The sequence below is a fragment of the Scyliorhinus canicula genome, chromosome 5 (genome assembly GCF_902713615.1).
Source record: "Scyliorhinus canicula chromosome 5, sScyCan1.1, whole genome shotgun sequence".
In the NCBI taxonomy this organism is placed as follows: Eukaryota; Metazoa; Chordata; class Chondrichthyes; order Carcharhiniformes; family Scyliorhinidae; genus Scyliorhinus; species Scyliorhinus canicula.
In genome coordinates, this window is record NC_052150.1 from 112,646,301 (window position 1) to 112,673,189 (window position 26,889).

Consider the following 26,889-nt stretch of genomic DNA (forward strand, 5'->3'; position numbering starts at 1 on the left):
CCCTGCAAGGGGCTAGCAGGGACCCGGAGTGAATATCGCAGCTTTTGCTGCAGATACGGGTCCCCGGACGTCCGGGTCAGAGGCTGTGCATGCGCACGGCGGCGACCTGCAGCGGCTGCTTGTGCTCCATGGCGGACTCAGACCACGGAGCCAAACCGAAGAAAGAGACCCCCCACGATCGGCCGCACTCCCGAGCTTCAAACACCGTGCATTTAATCACTGGCCACCTATAAGGCCCGCCCTGGTCTCCGATGCAGCCGCCCCCAACCAGGGCGCCTGTAGACTGAGTCCGCAGCCGCCATGCAAGCATCCCGACGGGCAGTAGGTGGTTAGCTCCACGCTGTCGGGAACTCAGCCGGTCGAGAGCAGAGGTTTGCTGAGCAGGTCTCTGGCAACGTCCCCCCGGCAGCTCCACATACTCCGCAGTCCGGTGCCTGAAGAATCACCGAACCGGCGCCGGGCCTGATTCCGGCGCTAAACTGGATTCTCTGCCCTGGCACAGGCTGCTATTTTGGCATTGGGCTGCGGAGAATCCTGCCCCAAATCTCTGCAATCAGAGAGGCGCTCCTTTTAAATGCCTCCTCAGCACTTGGCCGAGGCCAGTCAGGGGATGGCTGCCAGATATACAGCACCAAGAATTTCGAGCAAGCCCTCACCAAACTCCTCTATCGTGTGGAGCAGTTGCGTGACACTCTCTAACCACGATCACATAATCCAGGCGCAGACACCGAGGAGTACAGAACAGCCACGTCTGTGCAGCCTGAAAGCAGGCCAGGACTCTCAAGGTCCAGATCCCCCAGGGGACACCCACCAAGATCATCTCCAGCAACAGGTCATGGAAGGAAGCCAGCTGCCTCAAATTCAGCTGTAAATCCTGGGGATGCACCTAGACATAGTGGGAGGGTGAGGAAGAGTAATAAACTATCGGCGCCTAGGGGGCAAGGGTGATCCTAGGTATCAGTCGGGGATAAGTTACTATTGGTATCCCACAGTTGTATTAAAAATGACTTTGTTCACCCTTACAGATCCTCCAAGCTGTCATGTCATGGCACCATACCCTGCAAACTCCCACGCACACTCTATTTCATCCTTGTGGAATGAGAGAATGTCAGCAATTTTTCTCTTCCAATTCCCACACTATACATATGCACAGTAATGTATATAGTTATCTATAAATGTAGGTAGTTATCTATACAACCTCCAGCCAGCAGGTAGCAATAGTGATCCACCATGTGAATCCAGCGATCTGGAAGTTGGTAGTAAATCGTACTAGAGGACAGTCGCATTAGACGTAGCTCCAGGAGAATTCAATTATTCGTTACCGTTTGTACTATAATTCATTCTATATCTTTCCATGTGTTCATTTTGTTAATAAACTATATGACCAGTCTAAGAATTGGATGTCCTGTGTGCATCTTTACCATGGCCACAACACAGAACATAACACTTATTTGCTATTTTTTAAAAAAAACAAGTGAATCACACCATCGGTGATTCCTCTTGGCGGAGGCAGAGCATCGCGAGAGCACCGGAGAATACTGAGCGAGCCCTTTAGTGATATACCAATGGCAGTTACTGTACATGTGGGGTAGAATGCATGTGGGTGGACGGTGGGCGTAGTGGGTATGGTGTGGGGGAGAGGGTGGTGTGGGGTTTTGTGGGGGGGTTGCGGGTGGTGTGGAGGTGGTATGGGATTGAGAGTGGTGTGGGGGTGGTGTTGGCGGGAGTGGCATATACGTGCCATGGGGAACTGCAACTAAGTGGGGTCTCACTTGCTTGCCCACGGCCGAATTCCACCTCGGCTGCCTCCCTTTCCTCCGGTCCGCCGCCCACATCCAAGGCCCTCTGCTCTGCCACAGTGAGGGGCCACAGGTCTGGTGGTCCCCCTCCTGTGTTCTCCTGCTCCCGGCGGTTATGCACAACCTTCTTCTGGGGAGGAGGGGCAAACAGAAAACAACAGCGCTATTCAGTCTGACGCATGCAGCCCAGGGGGTGGGTAGCTGGTGGCCTCAGTGGGTACCGACATGTGGTGCAGGGTGGGAGTTCAGCCACCCTCAGATGGGGGAGGGTTGGGCTACGGGGGTTAGTGCTGCACAGTGCACAGGGCACAGCGCTACCTACTCACGCTGGCCACCCTGAGGAGGTCATGTAGTTTTTTACGGCACCGCTGGCAAGTCCTGACAGTATTGCCCATCGTGCTGACGGCATCTGCCACCTAAGCCCAGGCAGAGCGAATGGCGGAGGCTGGCAGGGTCCTTCCCGGGCCGGGGTACAAGATCATCTGTCTCTCCTCCACCGTTTCCAAGAAGGTCTCCAGCTTGGCATCAGTAAACCTCGGGACTGCTCTCCTCTCTGCCATCTTGTTGGCTGAGATTGTGTGTGTGGGGAGTTCAGAGTGTATATGTGGCTGCCTCCTGATGTCAGTCGCGGAACATGCGAATCTGGTACAGTTTGTCAGTAGAATCAATTGTGTGCCACGTGGCACCGGTGCTAGCCCCTTAACAGTAGCAGAATCGGTCCAGGTGTGGCACCAGTTTTTCTGTTATGAAAGTCCACGAATTCTGGGTTGGCGTCAAAGAAACGGAAAATCCTGCCCAGTATCTCAACAGTCTGCTCTGCACAATTCCTGTTGTTCTTTGAGCTTCCAGTCTGTGAGTGTAGGTGATTTATAGGTGTCACCAACCATGATTACTGGGGTATCTCTGAGCATAAACTAACAACACCTATGCATTGTCTCATCTCAGCTGGGATGGTGAATTTGAAAATCATAAACAGTTTGGACAAGTTAGTGGGCATTACTGTGTAAAGATTAGGTGATTTTCATCATTGACTAATTAGATATTCTTGGTTCCTGCGGCAAACTCTGTTCCTTAGTCACCAAATCAACAGAGCGTTCACAGGCACAGCTTCATATTTGCCCCTGCAATGAGTTTCTGATATTATGTTCTCTCCATCACAAAGACCCATTTCATCCACTTCCATAATAATGCAGGTCTCAATCACTGTCTCAACCCACCATTTCTGAAACCTTCTACCATGATTTTATTAACGCCAGACTTGACAGTGCCGATGCTCCCCTGGCCTCCCATCTCCTGCCCTCCGTAAACTTCAACTCGTTCAAAACTGCTGCAAAATACAAACTCCCGCCAAATCACCTCAGCATTCGTTGGCCTTCATTGACTCCCAGTCTATCTTGAAAGTCTCATCAACATGTTCAAATCCCTTCAGGCTTCGCCCACACGATCTCTGTATCAATCTCCAGTTCTAGCACTCTTTGCGAACTTGGCATTATTCGAAATCAGTCTTGATTTCAATATAGTGAGGACAAAGGAGGAAGAGTTGAGAATGGCTAATGGAAACAGGAGTGCTAGCCACCAGATTGCCTCACCTAACTTATATACCAGAATTTTTCTTTTCTGAGGCAATATTAAGAGGTTGGTTTTCAGCAATAAATATGTGACAAATTAAAGCACGGGTCTTGCTGAGTTTAACAATCACCTATATGCTCATCAGACAAGTCAACAATAAACCTATTATTTTGGTACCAGAATTGGAACAGAAATGTCTTTTTACCCTGGATATTCTATTTGGGAACTGAGAATGCCTGCAGAGCAATTGTTTCCAACCATGATTAATAACTTGGTAACCACAATCATCTCTGCTCACGTCCATGAATAACTTATTTCCAACCAATGTTGGGACAAAAAAATAACATTCTAGTCCTGTTGGGATATATTTTGCTGTGTGAAAAATTTACTAGAATTATTTTACTGAACAAGAGATTTCAAAAAGGATTTTTCTTTAACTTAGAACGTAGTGTGAAATATGCGCTGCATCGTTCTTTGTATTACTACTGCAGCTCTCTAAGGTTTAGTGAGGTATTTATGTTGATGGACGTTCCTGTTCCGATGTTGAGGGAGGGGAAAGACTAGAAGGAGCTGAGCCAATCCCGAGCAGCATGTAATACCTCATTTTAGCAGAAGATATTTTGGAGCAAATTTGTCACCAAACCTCTCAGTGAGACACAATGTAAAAAGCATCCAAGCGAGAGGGAGATCTTAAAAATGACTAGTTTTCCCCTCAACAAAAATGACTACTTTAAGCTATATACATTTACTTACCCCCTATACTTAAGCCACAAAATAGAAAAAACAAAGTTCATTCATCTTCGCCATCAAATTGGTGGCAACTCCAGCAAAGTAGTTGGCTGGTTATTTTTTTCAAAGTCCCAGCTCATACAGTATCATACTGAGACAAACAGTAATGTTATTATAAAAAGGCAACTGCAACATTTGGTGGGAGCACTGTAATTTTAATTTTACATTGAAAAGTCATACATCTAGCCTACAATTGTTTCCCCTCACCAATACAACCAACTCAAGTTTGCCTTAACTTCGAAAATATAGTATAACATATGGGGCTAGAGCTTATGTTACCTTCTCCACAACAGGAGCAAATATCAGAAATTCAGGTCAAGAGGTCTGTGATCCTGTACAACTTGTCATCCATTTCATAAATGGACCAAATAATAGACATATTCTGAACTCTATGCCCAAATATTTGAAAGCTTCTTCAATTCAAAATTAAATCTGGAACATTAGTTCCCAACCTCTACTCCATTTGTATTAATTGTCTCCGCCTTTAGATCCCAAAGTATTTTCAAAGACCTGCACGACCAGCAGTACTTTCAGTCTCTTGTGGCATAATCTATTCCTGGGGCAGGAAGGGCCCATGAAATTGGAAAAACTAAATTATTACTTATTTTTACCAATCCTACTTTGTGTATACAGAGAATGTTGCATGCTTTCCATTCCCCAAATGGGCATGGCTTTAAAAATGATCAAGGATTAGATTTGGTCTCGGCAATTACAAATTACAAATTCTAACGCCATAAACTCTTTAGCGATTGTGAAACCCTTTAATAACTGTACAGAATGGTTTCATGTATTCCTGGTAGCACTATTTAGAATTCCAATGTAAACATGATCAGTTTTTGGTGTTCTAACAGAACAACTTCTTCATGCTGAGAAGCTCAGCGAGAGGGAAGAGATCAATATTGCACCAGTGAATCACTGAAGTAAAAAAGCCCTGACACAAACTCAGCCTGCAAGTCACAGAATCACTCCCAAAGATTAAAACTATGGGCCCATTGGAGCTCCTCAGTGCAGGAAATGTAGCTAGGTGCAGCCTCAGAGGAGCGTTCCCAGGCAGTGCACGAAAACAAGACAACGTGCTGATAGATAGTGGGGTCATTCCCAGCGTCGCCTGGAACTGCCCCGCTAATCCTGCCCCTTGGTTTTATTTTGGTGAGATCGTGCCCTCTTTATCCTGGGATGTTGAGCTGCCAATCCTGCCCCTCCCACAACCATGACTCCTTAATGGCCACTATATCACAATTCCATGTGTCCATCCTTGCCCTTAACTTATCCGTTTAAACTGTAATACTCCTGCCATCAAAGTAGAAGCCATACTCCCTTGAAACTTAATATGGCTGGATTCCCTCTGACTTGATAGCTTTACTGTATTACGCTGTGTCCCTATTCTGCAAACAGTCTGTGTCCCCTACCCTTGTCAAATTAGTTAAAACTCCTCCTAACAGCACTAGCAAACCTGCCGGCAAGGAGATTAGTCCCACTCTGGTTCAGATGTTGATTGTGTGGTGATATGCATCACTCTAGATACACAAGGGGTTAATGTAAGTACACGTAGACTAGCTAGACACTAGAGGGAGCACCAGAGACATGACACACAGACACTCAACTAATAGGTCCGTAAGATAGGACCAATGGGCATTCCCGATACACACAGAGATGACACTACCACAGGGGGGCATTACATTAACCCATATATACAGGACACAGCACACATGCTCTACCTCTTTCCAGTGGAGACACTCAGTGAGTACAGACACAGGGTTGATTCAACATCACACCCACCACGTGGATTGTAGCAGACGGGTTTGTCAGTCTGAGTAGCTATCGAAGGATTAACAGTAGAGGTGAATCCGAGTAGGAGAATTGTAAATAGTTTAATAAACATGTTAAAGTTATCTCCACATCTGAACCTTCCTTTGTCAGAGTGAACATCAAGGAAGCAGCTTATGCTATGCCAAGAGCATAACAAGACAGACTGTCCCACTTGTACAGGTCCCACTTTCCCCAGAAACGGTCCTAGTGATCCAGAAATCTAAAACCCTTCTTCCTGCACCAACTCTAAAACCACGTACTTATCTGTGCTAATCTCTTATTTCTGTTCTCATGAGCACAGGACACTGGAAGTAATCCAGAAATGACAGCCCGAGAGGTCCTGCTTTTTAGTCTACTCCCCAGCTCCCTGAATTCTTGATGCAAGACCTTATCTCTCTTTCGACCTGTGTCATTGGTACCAACATGTACCATGATCTCTGCCTTATCACCTTTCTCTTCAGGATGCTCTGCAGTCGTTCAGTGGCATCCCGGCCCCTGGCATCAGGGACATATTACACCATCCTGGAGTCACGTTGACGGCCACAGTAGCACCTGTCTGTTTCTATGACTGTAAAATCCCCTATTACAATTTATTTTACTTTACTGCCCCCCCCCCCCCCCCACCCCCCACCCCCCCCCCCATCCCCTCCCCCCATGCTTTTTCACCGTCACTGGGTCACAATCCTGAAACATCCTCCCTCACTGTGCTGTGTGTGTTACATCCACATAGATAGCAGTGGTTCAAAGAGGTGGCTCACAACCACCTTCTCAATGGTAATTAGGGATAGCAATAAATGACACATCGCACCAAAAATGTTTAAAATTTTTCATGCAGCTGTCCTTCCCTCCCTCTCCCTGCTTCGTTAAAGTTATAATACAGAATAAATCTGAGGCATGTGGCTTCCTTAAATTACTGAAATAAGTAGCGCAACTCCTGAGGGCGAATTGGTAGTACCGCCCCCCCCGGAAGTTGATGGGTTCAAGGCAGATTAATAATAAAAGCTCATTGACACAATGAAGTTACTGTGAAAAACTCCTAGTTGCCACATTCCAGTGCTTGTTTGGGGAGGCTGATATGGGAATTGAACCTGCGCTGCATGGCCTTGTTCTGCATCACAAGCCAGCTGTTCAGCCCACTGTGCTTAATTAGCCCCCAAAGGTTTAGATTTGAGATTTTGGATTAGGTTTAGATTTGAGTATTTTAGCATACTTCAATCCCACCTGACCTATAATCCACCAATAATCTATTTTTAAAAACAAAACAGTGAACTTTATTGTTGTAGTTTCAGCCAGGACAATGGCCATTTATCCTACTGCCAGCTAATAGAGGTGAGCTTTGCTGTGGTGTTCAAACTAGTTTTTCAGAAGCTTCCCCCCCCCCCCCCCCCCCCCCCCCACTCTACAGGGCCAGCAGCATTTATTTTGAGGAGTGTATACAGGTTCTGTTCTAATATGTTGCCCTTCATACACTTTCTTTGGAGCGATAAAGAACTGTTCATTATGACACATTGCATATGACAACCTCAAGGTCTCATTAAACTGCAAGATAGGCAATCGCTCAAAGATAAGTATGCAGAATTTATACTCAGATAAGCACTGCACAATTTTATTTCAATCCCTCCCTATACAACGGGTAAGTACATACTGTTTCCCAAAGGTCTCTGCCTATATTTGCAACATCACGTCAGAGAATCAGGAGGTCCTCCTCAGAAACTGCAGGCAAGCAGGCGCCAGCTAAAATGATAGAAGATCATAAGAGTAGCAGATACTTCAGACCGAAGCTGAAGACTGAACATCTGCGGCGGGATTCTCCATTCCTGAGACTAAGTGTTGTCGCCGGCGCAGGATTCATGAACTTCCATGAAAGCAATACTGGCATTGCACCAGGACTATTAAGGGGCTACCACCGGCGCCACGTGGAACACAATCGATTCCAATGAGAAACGGTCTGGGATTTGCCAGATTCGCGATTGGCACTTAGCAGGCTGACAATCTGCAGCCGCCTATACACACTTCACTCCCAACGCACACCATCCCTGCCAACAAGATGGCAGCACGGTCCCACGATTCAGCGATTTCGAGCTTGAGACCCTCCTGGACGCCATGGAGGAGAGGTGGGCCACCCTGTACAGCAGTCCAGGAAGGAGGCTGTCAGCTACTGCCGTTCACCATGCTTGGGCGCATGTGGCTGGGGTGGTTAGCGCCACCAGTAACCCCGTCCGGACCGGCCTGCAGTACCGTACAAAGCTGCATGGCCACCTCAAGGTGGCCAGGGTGAGTAGGCAGCACTGTGCCCCTGGCACAACCCCCATCCCACACACCCGTAACCCCACCCCTCCCACCAGGAGGATAGTAGAACCATGCATGCACCATATGCCAGCACCCATATCTGCCGCCAAGGCCAAGTATTCTGGGCACTGAAGCCACCAGCTACCCACCCCCTGGGCTGCATGTGTTGGTCGGACTGTCTAACACTGTGCATTTTCTGATCCCCCCCCCCCCCCCCCCCCAGGGAGAATGCCGCTCATAACCGCCGGGAGCAGGAGAAGAATGGAGCGGGACCGCCGGACCTGAGGCCCCTCACCACGGCAGAACAGTGGGCCTTGGGCATGGTTGATGGACCAGAGGAAAGCCCAATCACCGGGGTGGTGATCAGCATCAGGCAAGGAAGTGAGACCCCGCTGAGTTGCGATTCCCTGTGACATGTGTGTCAACCCCTAACACCACCCTCAGCCCCACACCACCCTCATCCACACACCCTCACCCCCCACACCCCTCCGCCCCCACTACCCCCCACGGCCCGTGGTCTAATCACGCATCTTGGCTTGTGTCTTGCAGGACCCTCCGGTGGGCCCATCTGGTGTCCCCAGCCCCCTGCCACAGCCCGAAACCCAGGAGCCGAGCAGCGATGATGATACTGTCACAGAGCTGACAGATATGCCCGAAATGCAGGACACCCCGGAGCTCGAGACCGATGTTGACTTGGATTTCCCATCACAGCTTTCTCCAACACTCTCCACCATCCCAGAGACACTCACCTCAGTTGGGCACTCTAGTGAAGAGACTCCTGGGACGCCATCTGCTGCTCACCACGCACCTGATCTGGTACAGCAGGTCGAGGAAAGAACTCCCGAAGGGGTGGACTGTCGGAGGGCAGGCCGACCCCAGGAACTAGCTGCCTTCCTCTTGGGTTTAGGCTTCTGGAATGGACAGTCCCATCGATTGTGGAGATGCAGTCGCAGAGCCAAGGCCTACAATGAGGGGTTGTTGGTGAGCATCCAGCACCTGCAGGCGCAGGTGAAGATGTCCAACTACGTGAAGGAGCAGGAGTCATAGATCACAGAACTTAGAGTGCAAAGGAGACCATGTTGCCCATCGGGCCCAAATTAGCCATTGGAAAGAGCATCCTATTCAAGCCCACACTTCCACCCCAACCGCGCAAACCAGCAACTCCATCTTTTGGACACTAAGGGGCAAGTTAGCATGGCCAATCCACCTAACCTGCACATCTTTGGACTGTCGGAGGAAACCGGAGCACCCGGTGGAAATCCACGCAGACGTGGTGAGAAAGTGCAAATTCCACACAGTCAACCGAGGCCGATATTGAACCCAGAACCCTGGAGCTGTGTGGCTGCAGTGCTATCCACTGTGATACCATGCTGCTCATGCTTGCCACCCAGGTCAACATCGCACGATACTGTCTGCAGTGGGGGCATTGGGGGGGCGAGGGTTTTGGCTGTGGATCAGCATGCCAAAGGACTGGGACATTCTGTGCAGTCGGTGGCTGAGGCCCATGGCAGGGTTGCCATCTCACAGGCAGCCATGTGTCAGAACCACTTGGACATTGCAGCAGTGTTCCTGAGCGTGACGCAGTCACAGCACACCATGGCTGATAAGGGCAGCGTCATTGCCCAGGCACTGGCCAATGTGGAGCAGACACAGAGCGAGTTGGCCCAGCCCCAGAGAGAGACGGCACAGTCACTGGTTGATGTGACACAGACTCAGAAGGTGGTTGCATAGACACAGCATGCTGCGGCGCAATCCCAGACAGAGGTGGTCCACTCCTAGTGCTCCATGGGTCACCCGAGGAGCATCCAGGCCTGGTCGTCCCAGTAGGCAGCTGCCAACGGGGACCCAAGTCACAGGGCAGGAATCACAGCAGGCCACATCCACTCCTGCTGTACCATCTGGTGAACCATCTAGATGTAGCGTTAGGGTCTGTAAGGCTAGAAAGCTAGACATCAGTTATGTTAAGAAGTCTTACAACACCAGGTTAAAGTCCAACAGGTTTGTTTAGATTCACTAGCTTTCGGAGCACTGCTCCTTCCTCAGGTGAATGAAGAGGTAGGTTCCAGAAACATAGGTTCCAAGAGGAACCTACCTTTTCGTTCACCTGAGGAAGGAGCTGTGCTCCAAAAGCTAGTGAATCGAAACAAACCTGTTGGACTTTAACCTGGTGCGTAAGACTTCTTACTGTGCTCACCCCAGTCCAACGCCGGCATCTCCACATCATGGCTACCAGTTATGTTGGCATGGGTGCAGGGCATACTTGTGAAGCAACAGTACTAACCACTGTGCTACCATGCCGCCCACTTCATTCTACACTCCAAACCTTTGCATTTTCTATGGACCAGAATTTACTGAAACAGAGCATTAATGTTACTTTGACTTGCTCTTGCACTCTTCAAGTCAAAAATACTTGCCCACACATTTTCTCAAAGTGTGAAGTGATAGCAGCGCAGTGAGCGAAACAAGCCAACTCAGATCTGAGTGAACCAGGTTGACCCAGATGTTGTCTGCTTAATTAAGCATAGGAGGGTGAATTGAAGGGAAGAATTCAAAATCACATCAGGTACAGGAGGAGAAATAAAGTGAGGGAAATAAAGATTGGATCGAGAGGGTAGAACAAGGAAAAGAAAAGCAATAGTAAGAACAGTGTTAATGTTTTGAGTTTTTCCTTTAAATCGCCCTGAAGAAATGAGACTCCATGCTTATTTATCAAGTCATAATAGGGTGCTTATGTTTGTAATGACAAGGCTTAACTTTCTGTGGTGAGTTCAATGGACAATTGATGGGTAAATGCAGCAAGATCCTCCAGAGATGGGGAAGCTAAGGGCAAGATTTTTGTGGAAGTAACAGTGCAGCTTGGACAGCGGCCTTTGGATACCCATATTTAACCGTGCATCTGCTTCTTTCCCTTCTGTCCAATTTCCCCGTAAGTAACAGTGAGCCTTGACCTTAACTTGACAAAAGTCTGGATCATATCTTATTCTCAAATTCTGTATCTTGCCCAATGGAATGGAGACAACCTCTCAGCCTCTCTTCTCTGACACAAAAATTTTATATCCAAAAAATAGGTAGCATTCAAGACATGATAATATTTCCAGTTTATAACATGATTTCATGTTCTGGCACTTCTTGGAGGCCTGCACCATAATGCTGGTACATTTAGGGTGCAAATGAAAGAGGAAGTTCTAGCAGAACTAAGTTGTGACACCAGTCACATTGCACCGCATGTACCTTTGCTTCACACCCTGTTGTTATCCTCCCTAAAGAGTGAGAAGTTAATTTTCATAGTTCCATCTATATCAAAGTCAATGAAAAGTGCGAATTTCTTGACTTATTGAAACACTTATCATTGCTGCCACTGCAACTATAAAACAATAGTGCTGGTGACTCCTAGGTAACCTGGCAACCACATGATTTTTGGATTTAAGAAATTCATCAGCAGTTCAATGTACTATTTTATAAGTAAAACTGCAGGAAATTACTTTAGTAGCCTGCTGAGAAGTCTATAGGGATTTCATTACCATGGTAAATTAGTCACCATTTTATTATTGTTATGAATTAATGAATGCATCTAATATGTCGCTTGTGGCTGTAACATTTCAACTCCCGCAAAATGTTAGCCAGAATTGTTTGTGGAACTGAATGGATTATGTGGGTAGCACGGTAGCACAGTGCTTAGCACTGTTGTTTCACAGTGCCAGGGTCCCAGGTTCGATTCCCGGCTTGGGTAACTATCTGTGCAGAGTCTGCACATTCTCCCTGTGTATGCGTGGGTTTCCTCCGGATGCTCCGGTTTCCTCCCACAAGTCACGAAAGACATGAGCTGGATTCTCCCAAAATGGGACTCTGGGCGTAAAAACGATGGAGCTTTACTCCAGAAATTCCGATAAAGGAGTTGACCTAATTGAATGCCCTGCAGGGGGCTAGCAGGAACCCGGAGTAAATCTTGCAGCTTTAGCTTTCGAATGTGCACATGCGCATGGCGGCGGACTCCAGCGGCCGCGCCGAGCACCATGATGGACTCAGACCGCGGAGCCAGATGGAAAAATGAGACTCCCCGATTGGCCGCGCGCCCGATCATGTAACCGCGTGGATCTAATCCCCGGCCGCCTTTAAGGACCCCTCCCACCCCCGGTGTCCGATTCCCCCCCCCGCCCCCGACCAGGATGGCTGTGGACTGATGCCGCAGCTGCCACGCCAGCATCCTGACCGACAATAGGTGGTTAGTTTTACGCCATTGGGAACTCAGCTGGTTGGGAGCGGAGGATTGCTGGGCGGGCCTCTGTCAATGGACCCCCAGCCACGTGGCATACTCCGCAGTCATGCTTATTTTCGGGTCCCAGAGAATTGCCAAACCGGCGCCCGGCCCGATTATGGCGTAAAAGTAGATTCTCCGCCTATGCGCCGGCCACAATTTCAGCGCGGGGCTGCGGAGAACCCAGCCAATGCTGTTAGGTTATTTGAACATTCTGAATTCTCGCTCTGTGAGGTGCCGGAGTGTGGAGACTAGGGGCTTTTCCCAGTAACTTCATTGCAGTGTTAATGTAAGCCTACTTGTTTTCATTGCTGTTGTTTCTGTCGTTCCTGTCTTTGTTGTTTTCGTTGTCGTTCTTGTTGCTGTTTTTGTCGTTTCTGTCTTTGTTGTTGTCGCTATCTTTGTTATGCTTCTTGTTGGTTTTGTTGTTCTTCTTGTAGTTTTTGTCGTTGTGCTTGTAGTTTTTGTTGGTGCTGTTGTTGTTCTTGTTTCTCCAGTGCTTCTTGCGATTTTTGTTGTTCTTGTCGCACTTCATGTTGCTTTTGTTCTTGCTGTTGTTGTTCTCGTTTCTGCTGTGCTTCTTTTGGCTTTTGTTTTTCTTGTTATGCTCAATGAGTGTCCCATGTGGATAATTTGAGTCATTGAACGTTTCGTCTCGAGAATGGTGAGAATGATCTGATGTTGCATTGATGCTGGTGACATCAGTCATTTGTGGTGGATTTGATTCGTCGTCTTTGCATTCTTGGTGCTCCTCTTCTGGAGTCAAATTCTTCACGATTTCATTTGACGCGGTCTCTCTGGACTCTTGGCGCTCCTCTTCTGGAGTCAAAATCTTCATAGTTTCTGTTGATGTGGTCTCACTGGACTCTTGGTGCTCCTCTTCTGGAGTCAAAATCTGCATGGTTTCTGTTGATGTGGTCTCACTGGACTCTTGGGTGGCCCTACTCTGTGCTTCTATACAGACAAGCTGAGAACTGTCAGTCTCGCTGTGATCCTGTACCTCCTGTATGCCGAGTGTGATCACCTTGTCACTGTTTTCGCATGCAGTGGGTAGATGTATATTGTTTTCTTCTTGTTTATGTGAGCTTAGTAGACTTTCATAGTCTGCTTGCGGTTGCTCAGATACGGCGGGTTGACCTTCATGGTCTTGTTCATGCATGGTGTTCGCCAGGGAGTGTTTGCTTGCTTCCCTTTTGGAGTCTTTCATCACTCTCACTGTGGAGCCTGCCATCGCTCTCTCTGTGGCGTCTTTCTGTGCTCTCTGTGTGGCGTCGTCTTCATCTTGGGTATTACTGTCATCCAATGTATCGACGATCTGCCATGGCACCATGGTGTTGGATACATCTACCACGAGTAGATTCGTGTTGAGCTTTGTGACCGTGTCGCTGATGCTGTGATCAGCACATCCGAATAACTCAGCCATGTCTGAGTAGTAATTTTCGAAAAACAAATCATCTTTTTTTGTTTTGGATTTCTTTTTGTTCTCTTCACTTTGGATGGTGCAGACTGTTTTTTCCAGGGTGTTGTGCGAGTTGTTTTCAACTGCTGGTTTAAGTTCAGGCATTTTTTTGTCTTCTGAGGCAAGAAAGTTTGGTTTTACCGCTTTATGTATCTTGTTTTCAATTTTCGGGCATTTCCCTTTTAAGTAGGTGTGGTCCGGATGCTCAGACGTCATGACGCTCGTGACGTCATGCGTAGGAATCAATTGCGCATGCTCAAATCGGCCTTCCTTTACTGTGCGGTTTTGTGTCCAGTGCACATGCGCAGGCCGCGCATGCGCATAACGATCCGCGACCAAAACGTTTTGAGACTGCGCAAGCGCGGCTTGCGCATGCGCATAATGATCAGCAACACAAACTTCTTTTAACTGCGCATGCGCGGCTGGCACATGCGCAGAATGATAAACGGGTGTTTGTAACTGCGCATGCACGGCTTCTGCTTCCTGTGCATGCGCAGATTTTAGTTCTTTGTCTGCCCGAGACTGTAAAATGTGGTCAGATGCCATTTTAGCATGGAGTTCAGCATTTTTTCTTTCTGAAAGTTGTAAGTTACCTTTTCCTTTCGATCTGGACTGGATTTCAGCATTTTGGCTTTGTGAAAAATTCAAGTTATTTCTTCTTTTTGATCTGTACTTTTCACTCGCGATTTCTTTTTTTGATAGTGATTGTCTGAGTTTTGCATCACTCAGTCTCTGTGCAGTTTGGCCTCTGAGCATACCGTGCTGTTCAAATTCCTTACAGTACTCTTCAAATTTGTTTAGTATTGTTTGTAAGTTGTTGCTCTTCATCTTTTGAGTATTTAAATCCATTATAAACTTTCCTAGCTTCATGTCCTGCGATGAGCATTGCTATTTTAATTTCGTCTGAGGCTGCTGCTACATCATTAGCTATGATATAAAAATCGAACATTTGTTTAAATAGTTTCCAGACATTTCTTACATTGCCGGTCATGTCCAGCTGAGGTGGGGTTCCATGCCACATCCTCGAATAAGCGATGTCTTCCCAAGTCGAATATCCAGTAGGAGATTTCCATGCCATTTTGTTCTTTCTGTGTCTGCAGCTGAGCTGTCCTATAGTAAGCGTCTGAAGCCACTGCTGGTACCATGTGTTGTTCCTCGTGTATTAATAAAGCTCGTAGTCTCAAAGGTGGAGAAGATGCATTATTGTGAATTCATTCTCTCTTCAGAGCTTAACTGACGGCTACCTCAAATGCTGCCTGCTTGTCTCTGTGTCCTGCTACCAGTTCTGCCTTCCGTGAAGTGTGTCGTCACTTCCTGTCCCTGTGCATATATAGCTCTCCCGTGCTCCCTCTAGTTCTTGCTCAGTTGTATTGCATCTAGTCAGATCTACAATCACCACAGTAGGTAAAGCTAATATTTTCAATTTCAGTACCCTCCCAGAGTGCATCTTTATATCTGGCGACAACGATAAGCAATCCTGGAACTGCCTCTTGCTCCATACCTGGGAGTATCACATTTTAAACAAGACTGAGGATAACAAACATAGAGCGTCACTTAATGGCCTCATCGCACCCAACTTAGTGACATGACAACGGCGTTGAATCTTGTGAGAGGCCTCTCGCGAGGTTCACGATGCTTGAAATGCCTCACAAGATTTAACAAGATCTCGCAAGACATTGCGTTCTGGATATCACCCTTGCTGGGCGAGACCCAAATACTATTGAGCTATTAGGCTCATTTAAGTATATCTGCATTGTATTCTCCTGGGGCCCGGGAAATACAGCCTCATCTGGGAGACCTCGTCAAGGTGCCAATTAGCACTAGTTTCCACAAATGTGGACCAGGGTAATGTCACCTGGGAGGAGTCTTCCAGGCCATTGGAGGCACCTGGGTGGTTGGGCTCTGGGCAGGGTGGTGCCTTGGCACTGACAGCCTTGCACTATTGGACTGCCAGAGTGCCCAGATGGCATAGCCAGGCTGGAATGGGTATTGGCAAGGTTTCAGGCTGGCAGTGCCAAGGTGCCCGGGTGTCTGGTTACTGATTCCATGCATCGTTCCCGGGGATGCCTTGTCCTCAAGAGGTGGGGGGAGGGGACTTGATGACTTCTTAAGAGTCACGTTGGGTACAGTTGGGGGGTCCAAAGGCCATGGTGAGACGGTTGAGGGGATCATAAGGTTGGGGCAGCTATTAAAAATGTCACCACTATCTGCGAAAACACTTCCTGAAACTGAGGTAGTTGCAGCCTCACGGACATGAGGTAGGTGCGGCCTCCACAGCGGGTTACCGAGGTCAAGAAAAGTGGCAAAGTCCCATTTTCGTTGTGCAGGCATTGAGAAATACCCCGCTAAATGCACCAAAATTGCACTTTGCTTTTGTCACGTTAAATTGTGCCCATAATTACCAGAATGCCTCTTTTCAGCCAAATAGATTCATTCGATTCCTCCATGGAGTACTGGAGTCAATACATTGAGCTCTCCAAATCTTATTTCCAGGCCAAAAAGCAGCTGTGGGGGCTGCCCCTTTACTTTCTGTGAAGCTCTAGAGAACAGAGAATCAGACTCCTAAAAAAATAACTTTAGAAAAATCGCTGCTACCCTGACTTAATAGATCCCTGCACAGCCATATAAATAAATAATCTGATTCATCACTTTCAAGTTCCGGGGAGCTGTTGATCATAACACTTTTAGCAGGCAATGGAGTGTGAATTTCAATGTAAACAATCCGGTTCAAAGCGTTCTGCCTCCCAACCATACACACTGCCTTCAATACTTCAAAAGGCAATGAAATGACCGAGGAAAAGCATTTCAAAGGTTTCCACCACTTTAAAGGCTTAACCTTCACCTCACAGACCTTTAAACCTGGCACACGAACAGATTTTATAAAGAGTTTCGGGGTACAGATGGGATTACTTTCACAATATTATGAGAAAACTTTATTTCTTACATACTGTCTTACTATTTGAACAGTTCAGGGGTGTAGATGAGAATATTTTCACTTCATTTTGGGAAAACTTTAACTTTTACATACTGACTAACTGTTTAATAGGTTTAAAAGCTGCAGATGGGGAGATGGAAGATCCCTGACCTGAGTCCTTCCAGCCCAACGCAAGCCCCCTTTGCCTGCACTTCACATGAAGGAACCTCCTTGGCACACTGGTGGCTTTGTTGGGAGGGTACTTACCACCTTTCCACCTCTTAGACTGCAAGATGCAAGGTTAGCACTGCCAAGGGCCGAGTATGGAAGGGAGGGGAATGCTTGGGGGGTGGAGGGGGGGGGGGGAGCTGAAGGGGGCAACTGGTGGGTTGAGGAGGGCTGAATGGGAGGCATGGGGGAATAAAAGGGGGGCCTCGCCAGAAATTAGGCAGGATGGCGCCCTGCCTGCTGTCCAGTGTGAGCTGGGGCGGCAGCTAATGGAGATCGGGGAACCCTTTAAAAAGGGTGCTCTGATGTCAGAGGTGTGGGACATGTCCAAGAGATTAGGACGTGCCGCTCTCCATTGCAGCCAGATCCTAGTGTGCTATGGATTTCCCAGAAATGTTTCCAAGTGTCATGGAATGGTGGGGCACTTCGAGTGCCAGCGGGGACCAGTTTCAATTCTTCACTGGCACTTAGACTCCGGAAAGAGAATACCAGTCAATGTTATCACACTTTATCATCACACTGCTTTGCCATCCTGGGTCTGTTGGTAGTTCTAATCCTGGATCCTCAAATCCTTTTGCAGATCTAGGTTATACAGAAGTTTGAGCAGACCCAAGGTAAACTAGTTTGGTCATTTTAGTGCAGTGCAATACTTTGGAACAAGAAAAAATACAGGGCGGAATTCTTCGCTAACAGGAAAAATCGGGAGGGCCGTTGTGAACTCGGCCGAGTTTCACGACGGCCTTGGAGCCGCTCCTCGCCCCCTATTCTCCCCACCCGGCAGGGTTCGGAGCGGCGCTCCGTAAATCTCGGCCGCGGGGACGTTGCGGCAAGAATGATGCGGCCGGCGCGCCTAATGACGTCAGCCGCGCATGCGCAGGTTGGCCGGTTCCAACCCGCGCATGCGCGGCTGACGTCATGACACTGACGGCATGAACCCGCGCATGCGCGGTGGCCGTCTTTCCCCTCAGCCGCCCCACAAGACGTGGTGGCTTGATCTTGCGGGGTGGCGGAGGGGAAATAGTGCGTTCGATGACGGCACCGATCGCGGGCCTGTCCCCTCCCGAGCACAGTCGTGGTGCTCTTTCCTTTCTAGGCCACCTACAAGCCCCGAACGGGCTTCTCACTCCTGTTTCACGATGGCAGCGACTAGGTGTGTTTGCCGCCGTCGTGAAACGGCCGCGAACGGCAGGCCTCTCGGCCCATCCGGGTCGGAGAATCGCCGTGAAAAACGGCGAGCGCCGATTCTTCCGAGCGGGGGGAGGGGGGCGGGGAGAATCGCTGGGGGCGTGAATTTTGTTGGGGGGGCCCTCCCGCGATTTTCACACGCCGCGTGGGGAGCGGAGAATCGCCCCCACAATATTTGGACGCATAATTTGTTTCTCAATGCTTTTTAATGTTTGTCACTATTTGATGGGTGGCATGGTAGCACACTGGTTAGCACTGTTGCTTCGCAGTGCCAGGGTCTCAGGTTGGATTCCCGGCTTGGGTCACTGTCTGTATGGAGTCTGCATGTTCTCCCCGTGTCTGCGTGGGTTTCCTCCGGGTGCTCCAGTTTCCTCCCACAAGTCCTGAAAGTCGTGCTGTTAGGTAATTTAGATATTCTGAATTCTCTCTCAGTATACCCGAACAGGTGCCGGAATGTGGCGACTCGCGGATATTCACAGTAACTTCATTGCAGTGTTAATGTAAACCTACTTGTGACAATAAAGATTATTATCATTATGACTTTGCTCTGGATCGATGGATGCTCTAAATGGATGGGGATTTTTGAGTTGACGGTGGCACGGTGGTTAGCACTGCTGCCGCACAGCACCAGGGATCCGGGTTCAATTGCGGCCTTGCGTAACTGTCTGTGCAGTTTGCATATTATTCCTGTATCTGCATGGGTTTCCCCGTGTGCTCCGATTTCATCCCACAGTTCAAAGCTGTGCGGGTTAGATGGATGGATTGCCCATTCTAAATTGCCTATCAGTGTCTTAAGGTTAGGTAAGGTTATCGTTTGCAGGTGAGTGGGTCTAGGTATGGTGCTCTTTGAGAGTGATGGTGCGGACGCGATGGGCCAAATGACCTCACTCTGTACTGTAGGGATGCTATCTATGGGACATCACCCGATTGCATGTTACCATCGAAAGATTACGCTAATGCTTTTCAACTCACGGATTACCCGAAGTCAGTGTATCAGACAATGGAGCCATGTTCACAAGTGCTGAATTTCAAAGCTTCACCAGACTCAATGGTAATAAACATATCAGAACTGCAGCTTCCCATCCAATATCAAATGGACTAGCCAAGAGAGCTGGTCATACCTTCAAGTCTGGCTTAAAAGAACTGTCAGGAGCTGTGGAAACCACAATTTCACACTGCCTACTTAGCTACCATACCACTCCACATACAATAATGGGAGTTCCACCAGCAGAGCTGCTAATGAGATGTTGTCTCAGAACAAGATTGAGCCTCATGTTTCCAAAGTTACATGGTTTGGGTGGAGACCAGCAAAGGTAATCAGAAAACACGCCAAAATTCACATGGTAGTGCATGGAAATTCATGGTAGATGAAACCATTTATATGAAATACTTTGGTTGTGAACCAAGTTGGATCCAGGAATTATTGTCTCTGAAACTGGACCATTTTCATATGAAGTCAACATGGAGGGGCGGAACAGTCTAAACACATGGACCATTTGGGGTGTGGAGAGATGCTCCAGCATTCGGTGCTGCCATCAAGAAACATTTTTGAGCCTGTTAGGAGGCACAAACTGAAATTTTGTTCAGCAAGTTTCGAAGACCATCTATGTCAAGCTCATAACATCTGATTTGCCCAGAGGAAGGCTAGGGGTCACGCAGGTGCAGAAGTATCCCCGAGTGCCAACAGGAAACATAAACTGTCAGTTCTGTTAACATCCATGTCAATCCTATATTGCACTCTTCAGTCATAAGAGGTTAACACAGCATGGTGAAGTTACTTACAGCTTGGACATACTTGAATAATGGTGAGTCTACCACTATGTTCTTATGCATTTGGCTTATCAGAAATGTATTTGTGTTTACAAATCACCAAAATACAAAAATAATTCAGAACTGTGTGAGGGGAATGCTATTAAATGTAGTTCAACAGAAGTTGCAGTTATAAGTATAGTGCAAAGAACAATTTGTAGAAGTCCATTCAAGTTCTAATATACCCCTCATCATTTGTTGTGAAATAGACCCACTGTATTTTGTTTGCATTTGTTTTTTGTGAAGTGGCAATAGTTTTGCACATTTAGGAAAATTCTCCATAATAAAAGCAATCAATGAATGAATGAGTTAATATAGATAGTGACCCGTTACTTCCTGGAGGGTTTGTGACTCTAAGTTGTTGGTGTGCTGCACATGCGCGGTATGATGACCCGCGAGTGCGGGTGTTCATGAATGCGTGTTAAAAGCACGTGCTACTTAAACTCACTCCTAGTAGGTCTCTTCTTAACAAAGGTCTCCCAGGCATTGTTGCCTATGTTCTTTTTCTTGAGGTAAGCCTACAAGGCGTCTTTGAAGAATTTCCTTTGTCCTCTGCTTGTATGGGATCCTTCCTTGAGCTGGGTTATGAAGATTTGCTTTGGCAGTCAGGACTCTAACATCCTAAGCAGATGGGTGGCCCAGCAGAGATAGTTTTGGAATGATCATGGCCTCGATACTGGTGCTGTTGACTCCTTCAAGGACACTAATGTTAGAACACCTGTTCTCCCAGCTGATTCAGAGCTAAAGTACACATGGATTTAAGCTGAGTTGTTTACGAGTCTCCCTGAAAAAATGTTCATCCTTAGAAGCCTCAGTGATTACTTCAAATGCTTGAACAAAGTTTAGTGCCTTAGTTGTTATATATTAGCCTCCCATGAGCTAATGTGAACTATCTGTCTGACAGGTATTGCAGCAAATCACTCATCCACCCTTAAGTGTGTACTGCCAAAGGACATCCCAAAATTATGTCAGAGGGGATGTGTGCCAAGACACTGTGCTTCAGCAGCTGCTGCTTTTCGGCATTGAGCTTGTCAATTGATAATTGTCAAAACCCTTCCCTGTCGCCCCCCCCCCCCCCCCCCCCTGCCCACTTACCTCCCTGGCCCCTCTCTTCCCTCCATCCCCTTTACAATTTTAAATTTTTTTCAATATTCATTTCCGGAATGTGGGCGTCGATGGTTCGGCCAGCATTTATTGCCCATTTGTAGTTGCCCTTCAGAAGGTGGTGCTGAGTTGCTTTCTTGAATCGCTGCAGTCCTTGAGGTGTACATATGCCCACTGTGCTACTCGGGAGGGAGTTCCAGGATATTGCCCCAGCGACAGTGAAGGAGCGTTGATATATGTCCAAGTCAGGGTGGTGAATGACTTGAAGGGGATAAACGGGACATTGTGTTTAAGTGATTTTTCGTATGTCCTAAGTTTTTTCATGCATGAAATAATCTGTCGAACTGTATGCAGAACCACACTTTTTATTGTTCTTCGGTACACGTGACAATAAATCAAATCCGAAAATTCAATATGTTTAATTGCAAGAAATTTGGAAAAGTTGAGGCAGTTTATGCCGTTATTCATCTGATAAAGTTAAACATTAAAGTACACGTATATACTCGCGTATCATGCGATCTCGCGTATCATGGGACCCCTAAATTTTCGTCCCCAAAACATGATTTTATGCTATATCTCATGTATCATGCGAGTCACTTTTTTGGAAATTAATGCTCAAACTAAAACTTCCAAATGGTATCATTATCTGTGGATTCTGCAGAGTGGATTCTGTTGTGAAAGCTGTTCGCGAATCGAACAGCTTTCCAGCTGGCTTGACTAGCGTCGTTCAGCCACTTGACGTTTCCATTCATAAAAACAGCAAGCAAAACACCCGCGAATTCTGTATCGGAAAAAGACGGCCATGTATTGAATAAACTACCCATATGATCAGGAATACTACTCTTCAGATTTTGACCACAGCATTCTGATGGGAAGATGTTCAGCCACTTGACGTTTCCATTCATAAAAACAGCAAGTAAAACACCTGCGAATTTTGTATCTCGCGTATCATGCGACCCCCCAAATTTAGGTTACAATTTAGGTCTTCAAAAGTCGCATGATACGCGAGTATATGCGGTAAATGTTAACTGGTTTCAAAGTTTTGTACTTACAAAATTATTTTTGCTAATAAATGTTTTACATTAAACTTTATAAGCTTCTACAAATGTCTTACTGAAACATTAGAACACAAAATTTAATTGAGATAATTATAAACGAATAAGATAATTGAAGTAAACAAGGCAGAAACATATTTAACATGGTGGAACACTAGTTCGCGCAGCTGCCTCACAACCGCAGGGACTCGTGTTCAATTCAGAGTTGGGTGACTCTGTGGTGTTTATACATTCTCTCCGTGCCTGCATGGGTTTCTTATTCACATGGAACAGAAATGCAGATTTCCTAGATTGCAGAAGGAGGCCATTCAGCCCATCATGTCTGCACCAACCCTCTGAAAGAGTACCCTACCTGGGTCTACTCACCAGCCCTATCCCTGAAACCTAACCTGTACATCCCTGGATACTAAGGGACACCTTAGCATGGTCAATCCACCTAACTTTCACATCTTTGGACTATGGGAGGAAACCAGTGCACCCGGAGGAAACCCACGCAGACTCAGGACGAAAGTACAAACTCCACTCAGTCACCCAAAGCTGGAATTGAACCCGGGCCCCTGGCACTTTGAGACAGCAGTGCTAACCACTGTGCCATCATGCTGACGTTTCCTCTGGGTGCTTTGCTTTCCTCCCACAGCCCAAAGATATGCAGGTTAGATGGATTAGCCTGGCTAAATTGCCCCTACATGTCCAAAGGCTAGGTGGGGTTCCGGGGATAGGTGAGGTGTGCACCTGGGAATGTTGCTCTTTCGGAGTATTAGTGCAGAATTGATGGGCCAAATGGCTTTCTTCTGCACTACAGTAATTCTAGAAACACTAATCAAAAAAAATCAGATGTTACAAGGACAGTGACAGTAAAAAGCCCTGGGGCACTTTTAAAATCTTTTGACCATAATTTAAATTAAAACATACAAACATTTTTAAGCATGCCACACATAAAGTTATATAATAATATAGTGCAGATTTAAATAGTTTCACAGATTTAAAACAAATAACCACACTTATGTTCACTTACCTTGAATCATAAAAAAGTCAAATTAAAAATGACTTTAAAAGAACCAACAACAATGGTAATGTCTGTTTAAAAGAATTATCAAAAAAAAACTTTTACTAAAAAGTCTACATACCTTTAAAATACACATTAAAATAGTTGCCTGTTGTTTTCTATTTAAACCTGCTGTTTAAATGCCTGCCCTCAATGGGTGTTCCCAAGATGGCTGACATCAGGACATGGGGCTGCACACCCCTTGCGCCACACTGGAGCTTGCAGCACTGGGGGCCCCTGGCTGCCTAACAGAAAGGAAGTTTGGACATATCATCGGAGTGCAGATAAATGTGCAATTTCTCTTTCAAAATCGGCGGCCCGTGGCTTCCTGCTGTAAGCAGGAAGTTATGGGCCAATGTATCTCAGCAAAAAGATGTACTATAAAAAGGTGTATGAAATAACCAAAAGCTATGGAGTTCCTGACACAGATAGATATTAATGGAAGAGATTTTGTGAAACCAGTTCCTATATTTGCGCAGCTTTGAAGCAGGCGGAAGAAATTCCAGCCTGTGATGTGTTAATTTTCATGGGCGAGCACTCACAGGTGGTCTCACACATTTACATCTTTCTGTTCAAACCCTTGCTGAGTGCTCAATAGCTAACGCATTATTAACCATGAACCAAAACAATTGGCATGTCACCATCTTTTGGAAACATCTTTTAGAAACATGACTCACATTCCATTTTTATTAATTTTGTTTGTTAATCTCCATAAAGCTGTAGATATAGATGCTGCTGATTAATTTTCTGACTTAAAGAAAATACAAAGCAATATAAACAAAAAGCAAAACTGCATGTTTCGTAAGCTCTCTCTAGAGGATTAGGTATTAGGGTTTAGTGCTACCAAAAGGAAGGTTTGTTCCAATTGGAAATCCATTACTTTTCATGGTAATTGGAAATTGTAATGAATCATAAAATATCTCAAAATAACATGAAACAATTCCTATCCTTCAGATGATATGTTAATCTCATCAAAAGCTGACATTTGAGCTAAAGAAGTTCGGAAATGATAAGGGAATGAAATTCCTCAATACACGTTATTAAAATAAAAGAAATGAAGCACCTGTTGGTCGAGGAATAATCATTTACAATATAAGCCGGCATTCATTCAAAAGTAGCTCATTGCTAATGCAGAAAATGAAAGAAAGCTGCACTGCAGGACTGCCCTTTTACAACTTAAATTATCTTTGTTGAAGGTGAAGTATAAAATAAATCAGCATTTATGTAATCATGATTGACCACATCAAAGATTTTTAAAACCTATGGCTTATCTGAGACTGCTTCCTTGCACATTCTTCCACAATTAAAAACATATTTTGTTTTTGTGAGGTTGGAAGTGGGAGAACACAGTAGGTAATCCACACAATCACAAAGATTATCAGGGCTCAGGGAGGAGATTTGGTTCACCAAACTTGTCCCAGCATTCAAAATGATGGATATATCCTCTATCTAAGCAGCTAACTGCCTCTTCAATGGTTCAAGTCTTTTGGCCATACCAACCCTCCCTATGAAACCATTCCAGATACTGGGTATGATCTAACCGAATAGAAACAGAGTCCCATAATGAACGTGTTTAGCTGGGTTTTCCCAGTGCCCGCAGCGTCGGAAAACACCACGCTATCTACTGGGACACTGGTTATTTTCGGGGCCTCAGCAGGGAACTCCCCGTTGGGGCTGCACTTAGTCCCAGTTCCTGCAGTGCAGGAAAAGATCGGACCACCATTTTTTAATGGCCTTCCGATCTCTTGACTCTCTGACATGACTCCCGACTCCCCCCTCCCAAAGCCCCAACTCACCTATAAAGGGGTTCTCGTAGCCCCCCACACACCCAATCCCCGTCACTGGAAAAATGCCAGCCTGGCACCGTGGCAATGCCACCTGGGCACCTTGGCAGTGCCAGGCTGGCACCCAAATGGCACTACCAGACCCCGGAACAGGGATATTCCACCATCTACTGGCCACACTGTGCTGTTTTGTGGATGAAACACAGCTGGTAGATCACTCTCAAAATCTCCACTCTGCCTAACCTCCTTCTTCCACCAGCTGCCTTCCTTGGTTCCTGAAAATTATTAAAATTTTCTGTTGGCTTCACCGAGTTATCAGCCACTGCAAGATATATGCAAAAAGTCTCAGTTTGTCACACTGGGTCCTCTTTCTAAAAGGAGATTCTGCTTGGTCATTATTACAATTTGCTGCAAATTGAATCAGAGATTTATCTGCATAGTTTTTGGTTTTATTGATAATGAAATCAATTGTTTCTTTGTTAAAGCTGCAGCCTGCAACTTGCCTGGGCATATTTACCAACAGGGTCCTAATTGTTTATAGTTTTGATAATATCCATGGTAATGATCTATCTCCTGGGAATGTTACTTCAGTTGTTGGCTATGGAAGAGGATTGAGAAAGTCTGATCAGACCTGCAATGTCAGTGCAGTCACAAGACAGGGCCGCCTTCACTCTATGAACTGTGTCTGCAGGCAGGGTCAATTATAGTTGTGGATATCTGAACTGATTTGAATTTGGGAATTATTGCAGGGAATTTCATCAGAGGTCCTCTCAGATGGTGAATAACTTTGGAGAATCCTATTGCAGTCCACAGTGCCAACATTTTCTAACAGAATTATTTGGTTTAAAAGGGTGGATTCTTGGAAACAAAGGAGTTGTGACACCAGTCCGAGACACAACTAAAATAATAAGTAATGACCGCATGCCTCCATAGGGCTACAGATAGAGCACTTAACAAGCATGCTGGAGTAGTGATTTAGCTGCTTGGACAGATCTTAGGCTGCCCTTTTGTAATACCCTGTGAAGGTTTCGAAAATTATAGTGGTATGCTGTGTGCTGCACAATTATGCTCTCAGAAGAAAACTCAGCAGGCAGCTGGTGGAAGAAGGAGGTTAGGCAGGTGTGATGATAACGATGATGATAATTAGAATGAAGGGTTGCCAGTTGTATCGGAGATGCAGCCAGGAAGACAAATCAAGCAATGTCACAGGATGCATTCATACTCCATGGAGTGAAAATCTGATTTGGCCCTTCTTTGGGTTGAAAATAAATAGCTGGGGATATGTACCAGAAGCCATAGATCAGAGATTCACCTGAAAGTGTGCCTTGAGCCGCAACAGTATATTGCTGGTGTGGCCGAATGGCCACCTAAGATGGCATCCTGCAAAGGGTGTTGGGAAATTTATCCAAGTACAGAAAAAGCAGGCTGCAGTTTAAATGAACATTGATGAGCAAGCTGCAGCCTAGACATCGCAATAGACAGGAAAAAGGCAATCCCAGGAACAAAAGAACGAGCCAGTCAATCACGCTTGTTTACCAGACACAGCGGCACCTATACTCTTTATTTGGAAAGCCCATATGCCCCTCACACCTGCAGTCATGGTCGGTGAATGCACACCCCAAGATCGATGTGGCAGCCCCTGATTGGACTTGATCAGTCATGGTGATCGAACCCTGATCAATTGATTGGTAACGACCCAGGGACTGCCCAAAAGGGTGCAAAATCCAGGAAGGTTAAAAGGTGCTGCACCACCTTAGAATCTCTCTCTGCAGCAACCAGCAACAGCAATGGAACAA